This window comes from Pteropus alecto, unplaced genomic scaffold (genome assembly GCF_000325575.1).
Source record: "Pteropus alecto unplaced genomic scaffold, ASM32557v1 scaffold301, whole genome shotgun sequence".
Lineage (NCBI taxonomy): Eukaryota > Metazoa > Chordata > Mammalia > Chiroptera > Pteropodidae > Pteropus > Pteropus alecto.
The window spans coordinates 2130232-2141563 of record NW_006431043.1 but is presented as its reverse complement, the minus strand read 5'-3'; the positions used below and the strand labels follow the sequence as shown (position 1 = coordinate 2141563).

Below are 11332 nucleotides of genomic sequence, written 5' to 3'. Positions count from 1 at the left end.
AAAAAGACTGTTATGCCACAGAGACAGTAACTGAAGATCTCAAAAACAAAATTAATATAAGACACACCTCAGAAAATCTTGTGGTGTTCGTGTAGTATTTTAAGACATTATCTCCACAAATTCATGGAGAGTTTTATGCTTTGCTCCTTAATAAATGCTCACAAATCAGTAATTGCCTTGTTAATGTTTCTGTTAGGCTCCTTGAAAAGATTTTACAAGTAATGTTCATTTTTCACAGTAGACCTTTCATCCATTTGAGTTAATCAGGTTGAAGTAAGAAATACTGATGTGTCAACAAAGGTTACCACCTGGAATCTTGTATCTAGTTAGAAGTGATTAACTATAAAAATATGATTCTAATCTTTTCATCTCAGAAATTTCTAAGATGAAAGAGCTAATAACTTTGGTTTCCAGTAGACTGATGAAAAATTAAATATACATATATTTACATATGTATGTCAAATTACCATTGGAATAATAGAAAAGAGAATATTTTGACACAAGCAAGATTATATTTTAAAAAGTAATTTTTGCCTTGTCTCCTACTAACATATGATCCCAATGAAGTCTTCAAATTATTTCCTTCCCCTATCTTCAAAACAATTAATATCAAAGGACTGTTAAGTTATAACCATAGTTCTTTGTCTCTGCCTATGATGACCAAATATTTTCTTTTTGGCTAAAAAGTCAGCAAAGATTAGAGAGGTTCCATCAGTCCTGAAAAACCCAAGAAATTCTTTGTACACTATGATAAATCTGGTATACTCTGTACTATTTTAATGACCTAAAAGTAATAGATATATAAGAAGTGTATTTTTGGTGAAATAAACAAATTGTGTATTTCACAGAGCAAATATGACAAGTACAGTGACCTACTGTAATTTTTAATGGATTTTCATTTATATGATCTTCAGGTCAAAGTACTTTCGTGTTACATTTACTGACTAGTTTTGAAATATGCAAACTGTGTTTGAATGTTACAGGGAAGCCAATGGAATGATCTATTATTGGCAGATCAATGAGAAAAAAGTATGAGTATACTTGAAAATTATGGAAGCTCATTTAGTCTATTGTTTTGGTGGCCTAGTTCCACATTAAAGATGTGAACATCTATGCATTAATACTGGAGCCAGATTTAAAGACAATCAGGCCAAAATTGAGTTAAATTTAAGGGCTCTTTTAATTACTTGCTTATAATGTCAAGCTGACTTTAAAATGCCTTAGCTGTTTCAATCACCATGATCAATGCTTTGCGAACTTTGAAACTCTCTAGCCTATGACCCCAGTGCAATACATGGATTGTATAGGTCTAGGTTTGCCTCAGGTAATTTGTAAGGAAACAAAAAAGGAACTAAATAAATGGCTCAAAATGTTTTGTTTAATGGGGATATATTATACACACATGCATTCATTCATATACAATTTTAGAATATACTTCTTTACAGAAGTTTATCCTCCAAGTTAATGCATAGCTTCAGCAGAGAATAACATGACACTGCTAAGGAAGAAGGAGACACTAGCTTTGCCACCTAAATAGTGAACATTTCTAGAAATTAGTGGGATGACATGTCACTAAGAGTTTGCTCTCTTATTTAAAAGACCTGTTTTGTATACCCAATAAATGTGTCTATGTAGATATCTTAAAGAGACAAGGAGCTGATATTTCTTAAGTGCCTTCCATATGCCAGACAGTTTACCCATTAATTTACATATATTAGCTAATTTTAATCCCCCGAACAACCCTATGAGATGATGCTGAAACAGGGACTGAGGAATTAAGACTCTAGCTCATAGTTTCTTATATATTTATGTGACTACAAGAACTACAAGAATTGAACTTGTAGTAATGTCCCCTAATTTGTTCGTGCCTCTCGGTATCCTCAGTCTTGGGTAGTACCCTTTACCCTGTCTCTGGACTTGGCCATTAGGCCAATGGCACAATAGTGGAGACTTGAAAAGTCCTTGCACGTTTGGACTTTCCCTCTCTTACTAATTTAAGGACCCCTGCCACAATGCCATTTGTCAAAGCTCAGGTTAGCCTACTAGAAATTGAAAGACCGCATAGAGCAGAGACAAGTCATGTTAGCTGAAGCCTCCCTAGACCTACTCCCTGACTTGGCAGTTACTTGAAGATGCAAATGTGAGTCCCAGCTCAGAACAGATGAGCCTAGCCTAGCCCAGAAAGCCACCTAGTCGAGCCCAGCCCAGATTGCCTTCCTGCAGAATCATGGGCTAAATAGTTATTGTTTTAAGCCATAATGTTTTAGGGTTCTTTGTTACATGTAGAAGATAACTGATAGAGAGTATTGGTAAGCAGTGGGGCTGCGGTCTGTATCCATGCCTACCTCAGTCCAAAGACCATGGTCATTTCATAAGTAAAAAGAGAGAGAGAGAGAGAGAGAGAGAAATTAATACTAGAGCTCTTGATTAAATTATGTGAAATTATATAGAAGAAAGCCCACTTCAGGTCAGGTCCCAAAATAAGCAGCATGAATCAGAGTTAAAGTCACAGCAGTTTGTTCCATGTGATATGAATAGCCAAAATAATGTACACAAATCCCAAATGCAGCTCTCTGTGCAAATGAACAGGGGCAAACCAGACCACCTGAATTTTATGATTTTAATCCAATAAGTTTATGAGCTATGAACTCAAATTTATATGCATAAATATTTTCATTTCGGCTCTCAAACATCTTTAAAAAATACTCTTGGTACTTAAGGAGATTCCAAGTTGGAAGGATTTAATAGTAGCACCACTTTATCTGTTTTCACCATGGTAAAGTCTTGCTCATTGTGCAACATGAATTATTCAGAATATAAATCTGCTTTCTTTTTTCACCTAAGAGAGAATAAATTTGACAATGGAGATGGATTTAAAGTATAAATCTTGCTGGAGACTTCATGAATATTCAAATTAAATCCAGTCTGGTTCTGAGCACCACACTCCTGCTCACAGTGTAAATCATTGTGTATGTTACTCAAGAGGTCACCCCAACAGGCTGTAGGAATGCTTTTTCCCTTAGAAAATGCAATTAATTACAATCGTTTGCCCCTGAGGATTTCAGTTTCAAATTGTTTATCTTCTGGTGTCACTGATGAGCTGACTGGGAAAATGAAACACTTTAGTTTAATTACCAGTTGCAATTACAGCTCATGTAAAGATACTTCATCTTATACTCTTTTTATAATTGTCTATTTTTATGATATAACATGCAGTTATATTTGTTGCCTTTCAAAACATCAACAATGCCACTCAATTTTTTTTATGAAAAAGTTAACACCAGATGACTCTAAAAGGACTTCAATGTGTGCTGAAGACATTATAAACACAATAGTATGTTCTGCTTCACCCAAAGCCCTTCAGGTTTTTGGGCTTTCAATATAGAAAGGTCATGGAAATGAGAAAGTAGGTAAGAAAATTTAGTCAAATCCTTTATTAAAGTTAGATTTTGTTTTAGAATAGAGAGGATATGAAAGCAGAAGAAAATGCCTAGTTCAGATGTGGGTAAATGGGAGTTTCCATCTAGCTTTCCTCCCTTACCAGCTGTGTAGCTAAAATCTTCTTAACTTGTCCAATTTTATTGCCTATTTGCTTAACCTTTTGAGTTGTACTAACAAAACAGAGTAATGTTGGTTCTTAACGAACAAGACTGTTGTGAGGATTAAGGACAATTATTGATATTGATTGTCATAATTCCTGATACACAGTAGGGGCTCATCAAATGTTAGTGCCTCGGTAATGTTAGGACCCTTCACCTTCATTATAATTGTTACATACTAAACAGAATGATATGTTGATAACTCTGTAGGCTCTGGAGCCAGACTTTCTGGGTCAAATCCTGGTCATACTATTACTAATTGTGAATCCTGGGCATATCATATAACACTTCTGTGTCTCATTTTTCTGACCTGTAACATGGAACAATGATAGAATCTACATAATAGGGCCATTTTAAGACTCAACCTAATTCTTATAAAAATGCAGAAATAGGTGCCCCGTACAGTAAGATGAAAAGAAATAAAGATGACTGATGGTAAAACATTGACTTTTTAAAAAAATTTTTTTAAAAGAGAAACCTCTAAAGAAAATTCTTACTTTACCTTTAGTCGCATTTTGGGGAACAAAGTACTTTAATCCTAAAAATAGGATATAAAATAAAATGCAAAGTGTAGAAAGGGATAGTGCACTCTGGTATCTCATAATTTTTGCTCTGAAATAATAGATACAGCCTCTGGATTTTGCTTCCGAACTGTTATTTACTGGGTACCACAATGCTTTTGAATGTTTGGCCAAGGGGCTGTGAAACAAGCATGAAATTCATATTAGTGTCAAACAGATCTGAGTTGTGTTATTATGTTTGCCACTTTGATATACAGCTCTGAGACATGGACTTTGTGTAACTGTCATAATAGGAAACGTGAACAATTTTATATACATTGTAGACACAAGATAACCAAGCATATAAAATAGAAAGATAGAATACTAAATGTATCAGTACATCAAAAATAAAATATGAGTGGAAGTGTCCATAATGTCAACATGGTTTTGCTTAACCAGTTATGTAGTATGGAGGATATTCACAACTGAAATCATTTTACATTGATAGATTTTTAATTCAATATATATTATTTGATGTTCTGTTGATTGAAACAGTGCTATTTTAGAAGTATATTATATGAGGGCACACAGAATCTAGACTTGAGTAGAACTAAAAATGATAATATTACTCTTTGTCTAATTAACTAGCTCTTAAAAGAATATCACCTAAAAGAAATATAAAGAAAAAAACTCATGCTTGTTTCACAGCCTCTTTGAAGGGGATAGGGATTAGGGGCTGTGCTGTGGTATTTTAAGAACTGGATTTCTTTTTAACAAATATAAGCACGTTTTGTGTCAACTCTGCTCTTGCACTCACTACTGGAGTCTTAAATATACTCTTAGCTATGTCCACATAGACATATAAGGATATAAAATCTTCAAGGTAGAAACAGAATATGTAGCTGTTGAGCAATGCCCTTTAAAAGCAGAGTAAGAAATAGAAATGCATTTTTAAGCAAAATTTTGATGGTTATGGGAAGCTATCTTAGTAGTCAAATGAAAAGATTATGTTTTGCTCTTAGCACACTGAACTGCATACAGATATGAACTCAGAGGGACTTTTAAGAAGCGTTCAAGCTTCACCTGTGACCCTGAAAGAAAGGTTTTCCTATGAGATTTCTGCAAGCACAGAACAGCTCTGTGCTTTATGTTTGAGGGGATAGTTAGAAGGATAGTCATAGAACAAGCTACACCATGCTGGGAGGCTAGAAAGGACACAGCACTGTGTACTGTGAGGCAGCTGGAAAATTTTAGATTTAGGTAGAAGATAGTCTCTGAAAGAAACATGACTGCTATATTCCCAGATTTGAGGAAATTTCACAGGAAGAATTAGACTCAATCCAAACTTGACCTACCAATACACTGCCCATGGCAGGCATCACTAATAAATCACTGCACTATTTCCCAATGAGATTGAAAACACCTTAAAATTGTTCCAGCACTCCAGACAGTCACTACTCATATGAATTTTCTCAAGAGATGAAACATCTTTGTCATCTCAGAAATATGTACAATTTCTAGGTAGAATAAACACAAGTATCCTAGAGGCAGATTTTAGACCTATATAAATAAATTTCTAAGTTTTAATAGGTTTAGAGTAGCATGATTTCCTTAAAAGTCTCTGGGAAGTGTTAGGAAACACTCTGGGAAAGTGCTTTTCTTACAGGAATAACATGTAAGAAGGTGAGGAACTGTAAAGCCACTTAGACAACTTTCAACTCCATGGTTGAGAAAGTAAGTATGGGTCAAAATATACAGGACTTAAAATTAAAAAAAAAAAAGAAAAAAACAAACTCATACTAAATATGTATAAAATCTGACAACCACTTAAATATAATTAGCTTTCATTTCCTGACTCTTCAATGCAGCAAGGAAAAGAGAAGAATATCTATCTATCTATCTATCTATCTATCTATCTATCTATCTATCTATCTGTATGTATTTATATCTATTTACTACATATGTATGTATATATGTATCTATGTAATCTGAATATTATATTTTTATCTTGTTATATAAGGTAATTCTGGAAGAATTTGTGGGGTTAAAATTTTTAATCTATTCCAATATAATGGTTATTTTATATCTGAAGAAAATTTTAATAGACTGAATATCTTTAAAATATATATTATTTTTTCTTGATATTTGTAGTTTAAACTAGTAAGAGGACAATTGTAGGCATTTTTCTTTTATGTCTTAGTCCATCAGTGACTCATGACAGCATTTATTAATCTTTAAGCTTCTCCTTCCACCATTTATTAATGAGTGACATCTTGTTCAATGTCACAGGTTTGGGCAGCATGCAGCAAATGTTTGTGAAATTTCATTATCCTGAAAGTGAATATCAAAGCCAGCAGATATTCATTACAGGAGTGAGGGAGGCCTTTAAACAATGACTGGATCTGGGAGGAAACTCTATATAACAGTGTGTGCGTGCGCGTGTGTGTGTGTGTGTGTGTGTGTGCACTTGCATGCCAAAAATTTGACAATGAGTACTCACTGAAGAAATAAGGACCGAAAGAGACTTGTGGGACACTGAAAAGTGAGTCTTGACCCACTTGAGCACATTTCCCTTTTACCAATCAGTCAGTGGCAGATGATATTAGCTATTCCTTTGATATGATCATATAATGCCTAACAAGTAATATTTTGCTTTATGCATAGAATGTTCAATTTCCTTTGTAGTAGAAAGTCAAGGATGTTCATAAAGCTTTCACTTTCCATCTCTTGCTCTTTCTGCCTCTAATTCCCTACTCACACTCTCAAATTTTGCTTGTGACTATTCCTTCTTTCTTCAATCTAAAAATAAAGCTTGTATTTGATGGTTTGGATGCGATGAGTAGGAAAGAAATAATTATGTAGGAATTGTTTTTCTTTGTATAAGGTTGCTAGATATTTTGCAATGGAGAGATAATGTGAGCATTTAAGGCAGAGAGAGTACAGCTTTAATTTTATCCTCTATAATCCTATCCTTCTCAATGGTACATATTCATTAACCTATTTGCACTAAGTATATCTAGAATCTGAAGTATTTCTCAGTCCTTGAGAAGAATGTAATAGAAGTAGAATAGCATTTCTTTTTGTCTCATGACCAGCTCTTTCTGCTACTTTAACATCACATACAATCTTAATAGTGATGCTTGTTCCTAGAAGTTGACAATCTCTAGGTCGAAAAAGTGTAATAAGCAATAACTAAAGCTGTGAACTACCATAAATTTAATCTCGTTTGTATATTAACTGTAACCAGAAATAAACACGTGTAGTTACTAACAATATCATGTTACAAAACCAGAAGGTACCCATATTGAGACCTAATATCCCTGGAGGCTGATATAAAAGATCGTATAGTAAGTAATGTTGTAGAGGGAGGGGAAAGGTGCCTGTTTTATCTCTGCTTCTGACAATGTATATTTTTTCCTCTCCTCAGAACAAAAGGCTCTTCACCTTCATGACTCAAGTATGCTCTTTCGGGTCAGTATAATACTTTTACTAACAAGCTAATTTTTTCTGTAACAAGATTACAATATTTGGGTCCACATGCTAGAATTAACTATTTGAAGCTTAGTCTTAACACATTTCAAATTCTTAAGCATGACATTGAAGATGCCTCATAATCTGATTCATGTCTATTTTCCCAGTGTCATTTGCCATCACATTTGCATTAAGCGAGACATTTTCCAAACAAGCCTTCCTTTTGTATAGCTCAAAGACTTTGCACATCATTTTTCTCCTTCCTTGGATTCCATTCTTGTTTTATCTGCTGGTCAGTTTCTAATCATCCTTTTAGACCCTTTTCTCCCAGATAATGTAATTGCTGGTTCCTCTAAGCTGAGTTCCATGAGGAGACTTAATCACCTAGTGCTGGAGGGCAAGAACCACACTTTATTCGCCATTTTGTTACCAGCACCTTGTTCATTCTTGGTTCATTCACTGCATCTGCTTTACTCACATGACACCTTAGCGGGAGGACATACAAACACCACTGATCAACAGCATTTTGCCAGACAACAAATCTTTATGTTCCAAGAACTATGCATGGAGAATATGGCAGTGAACAAGACAAACAGGGCCTTTGGTCTCCAGGAACATTGTCTCTAATTTTCCTCTTGAATTTTAATTTAGAAACTTATACTTTATTCATTCTTCCCTGGCTCTCAGGCTCATTTCCAAAACATGTCTCCCAGATTCTACTTCATATTGTCCTTGCTTTGATAACCCACTGGGATAAAGCCAGCTTTTCTCACCTTGGGGACTGAAGCTCTTTTAAACATGGTTTTGTCTCTCTGCCACCATAGTACCAGAGATATGAGTATAAGGTACTGCTAACTTCTGCTCTTTGGGACTTACACTGATTGGGTCAGCCCTATTCAGCTATCCCTTCAAAGAGCCTGACAGTTGGTAAACAGTTGAATGATGGGAAAATAAGAAAATATATTCAAAAACCAAATATTACTTGAAATATTAGGATAAAGTATTGAAATATGTGGAAATTTGCATATTATCGCCCAATGGAGCTACAACGGGCTTCATAATGACTCAGTGAAACATTGATCAATGTCATTTTTTTAATTTTCATTTTTTTCAATTATAGTTGACATTCAATATATTAGTTTCAGGAGTACAGCATAGCGGTTAGACATTTACATATTTTATGAAATGATCTCTCTGATAGATCTAGTACCCTCCTGGCACCATCATTGTTACATTACAATATTATTGACTATATTCAATGTCATTCATTCTCATCATTTATTGTTTAAATGTGCCAACTATTCTATTTTAGCTTAGAAGTCATGGAAGATTATTCTTTTTCTAATTTTGGAGAATGTGTAAGAGGTTATGAAAGATAAACAAAGGTACAGGGACATTTTATCTCCATAAATTATTCACTGATTTAACAAACTTTAAATTCAGAATAATCGAATTGAAATGTCAAATTCAAAATCTAATGTCAGAGGACTTCTTCAGTAAGTCTTCTAGAACGAGATTATTTCCAACATGTGAATCTTAAAAGAGAGCTAATTTAGCCTTAAAAGAAGCTCATATGTTAATGGGAGTTGAATTTAAATGACCGAACCTTTGTAATTTTTATTAAGGAAAATGAACTTTTCGAAAGTCCATTTTACTAACTTTATGCAAAGTGTTTAGAAACTCTAGCAAAATATACTATTCTCAGAATAGGATTAGACACTGTCAATAAAGATTCTTCCAGATTAGATAGATCTAAATATAATTTTTAAAGTATTTCTAGATCATGTTTTTATATATATTATTTTATTCAACACTGGGTAATAGCAGACATGCTAATTCCATTTTACAAATAATGATCAGATAAATTAGTGACTGAACAAATTAATAAAGCCAAAAATTGATGGACTTGGAATTTGAAGTCATATACCTTTACCAAGCTATCCATTTTTAAACTGTTGTTGATAGTCAATGCCTTATGAACAACATTAAGTCTCTTCTGGACAAAAATGAAATACCAAAGGATCTCATCCTCATATACGTTATTATAACTTTTATTCATGTAACACCTTTAGTACCTACTGTGGCTAAGCACAGGGGTAGGCAGTAGGTTATGTAGATGAGTAAACATGGTTCTTTCCCCCAGGCCCTGAGAGTCTAAGAGAACAAAATATTTTTAATAATATAGATACTGTTTTTAGTTAGCTGATAGAATTTAAATTGAAACTTTCCTCATCATGTGACATAAGAGGGTCAGACCCATGATAGTTACACAGAGGGTAAACTGATAAAGGCCAGGAAAAATGAGAATATATAGGTATATTCTTTTTATTATTTTTTATTTATGCAACAAAGAGAAGTTTTTTTTTTTGTAACACCAAGTGAGAGATGTAATTTTTTTTAATAGTAAGGCGTATTTACACTGTGTGTTCACCTCCTGTAGATTTCTTTCTGTCACCACATATTTGACCCCCTTTACCCTGTCTACCTTTTCTCCTCTCCCAATCCCTACCCTCTGGCAACCACTAGTCCATTGTCCATGTCCCTGAGTCTCTGTTTGTCCTGTTCATTTGTTGCTTTTAGGTTTATATCCCACATATAAGTGATATCATGTGATTTTCAACTTTTTCAGTCTGGCTTATTTTGCTTAGCCTGATTATCTTGAGGTCCATCTAGATTGTCACAAATGGCAGTATAGGCATATTCTTTAAGTTATTCTTTTAATCTTTTACACCTTTGACATATTTAATATTTTTAATTAAGGGAAAAAAATAAACAATTGATATTTCTCTGTGTAGAGAATAGCTAATGATTGGAACTCTGGAATCAATGATGATGTCATTTAATTAATATTTTCTTAAATAATAATAAACTTAGCTCTTTCAGATATAGTAAACCCCCAAGTATTTCAGTATCTTTAAATGTCCCATTCCCATGGTAAATTTTAAAGCCTGTGCAAGTAGAACTAAATTCAAATGAAACAATGTGTTGAAGCTCACAAGATAGTAGACTTGGAATGCTGTATTATATGGTAAAGTAATAAAGAATGTTTTAGATGCTTCTAAAAAGTTAAGGGATTATGATAAATATAGTAAAAGTTTTATTAGAATAAAGCTACTTCCATTCTACTTTAAAAATTAATTTGCTGTAAAAGTTATCTGTATTATAGTTCCTAACAGTCTATGCGGTACATTCTGTATAGAATTTTGGAATAGGCATATGACTATAAAGTAATTTATTATAACAATCCTGAAAAATGTCCATCAAGGCTACATATCTTGGGAATAAACTAAAATCTTACATATCAAATAGGCATCTCAAAACTAACATATCCAAAACTAAGCTCTTGACTTCCACTTTATACACATGTCCAATCCTGATCCTCATTAGTCAGTTATTTAGATGAAACCTTACAATTATCCATAACAGCTCTCTCACTCCCATATCCAATCTGTCAGCAAATACTCTGACAAATATATCATCAAAATACATTCAGAAACCATCAATATCTTACCACCTCTACTTTAGTCCTGGACTCCATTATCTCCTCTCTAGACTGTTTCCTCTTCACAGGTCTTTTGGCTTCTACTCTTGCCTTCCAAACTGTCTATTCTCTAAATGTCAGTCGCAGTGATCCTATTAAATGTAAACCAGCTCGTATCTTACTTCTCAAAACCCTCCAGTGTCTCACCATCTCACTCAGAATAACAAAGTACTTTACCAAGGCCTGCTCCAGGCCTATGATCTTCTCCTGGTTCCCTCTGA

At 34.0% G+C, this 11332-nt stretch overlaps 1 protein-coding gene across 2 annotated transcripts in view; it reads right to left on the bottom strand.

Moving 5' to 3' along the window:
- The window catches only part of IL1RAPL1 (interleukin 1 receptor accessory protein like 1), a 1242120-nt gene that overhangs the window by 114209 nt on the left and 1116579 nt on the right, over window positions 1–11332 (bottom strand). The window lies entirely within an intron of this gene.